Here is a 1,976-nt window from a genome sequence, read left to right as displayed (position 1 = left end):
GAAATTACTACTGGCAGTGCTTGGGGGACCATATGGGATGCCAGAGATTGAACTCCGGTCCGCCGTGTGCAAGGCAAACACCCTATCCTTGGTACTATTGCTCGGGCCCAGCAAAATTATTCCTTTTTTTTTTTTTAAAGACACCTACAAGCAAACATCTTATTTATTTATTTATTTATTTATTTATCTATTTATTTTGCTTTTGGGGTCACACCCAGCGATGCTCAGGGGTTGCTCCTGACTCTGCACTCAGGAATTACTTCTGGCAGTGCTTCGGGGACCATATGGGATGCTGGAGATCGTGTGCAAGATAAATACCCTACCCACTGTACTATTTCTCCAGCCCCTGCAAAATTATTCTTAAAAACCTCATTTCCAGTAGTTCACCAGGTAGTCGGGGGCTCCTGTGTGAACTCTCAGCCCTACGCTATCTCATTGGGATCATCTTCCCTCCATGCCCTTTCAAGACCTTTGCTGACATCAGTCAAAAAAAAAAAATAGGTCCCTGCTACTATCATTTTTTATTTTGTTTTTGTTTTTGTTTTTGTTTTATTTTGCTTTTTGGGTCACACCTGGCGATGCACAGGGGTTACTCCTGGCTCTGCACTCAGGAATTACTCCTGGTGGTACTCAGGGGATTGAACCTGGGTCGATCACGTGCAAGGCAAATGCCCTATCCGCTGTGCTATCGCTCCAGCCCCATGCTACTATCATTTTTAAAAATTGTTATTCTTCATTAAAAGCTTCATTTGTTTATTGTGCTTTCTGACTCTGTGCTTGTGCCTTCAATACTTTCCTGATGGTTTTCTGCTCCTCAGTAAGAAAAGCGCTCTTGATCCTGCCTCAGACACACTTGGCACACGGGACACCACCCTAGGCCCGGCTGACATGTTTTTTGTTTGTTTTAGATAGCCTCTTAGAAACTTTAGGTCTCACGACACGGACTCCTCCAAGCCGGCTGGGGCACACACCGCATGTAGACTTCCATGCCTTCCCCAATTTTTTTGGTATAAAGGTAAATAATTCTATTTCCAGGGCTTCGGGCCAACCTGGTTTTGTTGGAGGCTGATTTGTAGGAGAGCCAACGGCAGTATGTCAAATGCTGGACCATTCTGAAGGCCTGTAAGACACCATCCAGGAAGAGGCTACAATCGTTTCTTAACGCTTGTGACTCATTGCCAGCACTTCCCGCAGTTTTAATTTCTTAGGAGCCATCATTAGGCTTACAAAGTGAAAAAAGAGAAGAAGAAATGCTGTGCTCCCTGTTTGTACAAGTAAACAAGCCAGTGGAGTGCAAGCTCGCTGCCTCCTGACCCCTTTTCCATTCCATCCTTCCATCATTCTGCCACGCTCCTGCATAACCGCTCTCCTCCCTGACATCTTTCAAAATAACCAGCCGGGTACCCAGGCAACAGAGTCAAATAAAACTTCCATCTATGGCTTCATGTAAACGTGAACACTTCCTGCCAGCCCTCACAGCCTCCTTCCCTGGACCCCTGGGCTTTATTAGTCAGCAAACTGGTTACATAATGTCCACATACCTAGCTGTGTAATTCAGCTGAGGTCAGCCCTGTCTCTGGCCTCTCATGACATCACTTTTCCCACAGAGAAATGTTACTAATAGCATTTGATGCAATGGAAAGTCTCAATAATAGGATCCTCTTTTAATAGTGTTCGCTAATGAGGTCAGATCTATGGGGAGGTGACCACGAGTCCAAACAGCAATGTCCATCTGACTGGATTCACAAGGGAGCAAGGCCTGGTACTGGGGAAGTGTAGTATTATTGGGGACGCGTTTTGGGTCCCTGTAAAATGAGTCCTTTTCTAACCCATCAGAGATGTGTTAACTCTGAAGGGTGGGAAAAAGAAGCTTGAAAATGCCGTGTGGGGCTGTCCCTTTGCCACTGCCCTGGAATGCCTGAGAACAAGGCAGCTAAGTAGCGCCTGGGCTGCTGAGGAGTTTTGTCAGAGGCCCC

The 1,976-nt window shown here is 46.1% G+C and overlaps 1 pseudogene; it reads right to left on the bottom strand.

The window, feature by feature from the left end:
- Nucleotides 1-753: 753 nt before the first annotated feature.
- Nucleotides 754-1,111, bottom strand: LOC101548099 (60S ribosomal protein L34-like; annotated as a pseudogene).
- Between the last annotated feature and the right edge of the window lie 865 nt (nucleotides 1,112-1,976).

Source organism: Sorex araneus, chromosome 10 (genome assembly GCF_027595985.1).
Source record: "Sorex araneus isolate mSorAra2 chromosome 10, mSorAra2.pri, whole genome shotgun sequence".
In the NCBI taxonomy this organism is placed as follows: Eukaryota; Metazoa; Chordata; class Mammalia; order Eulipotyphla; family Soricidae; genus Sorex; species Sorex araneus.
This window is presented reverse-complemented; position numbering and strand designations above follow the sequence as displayed.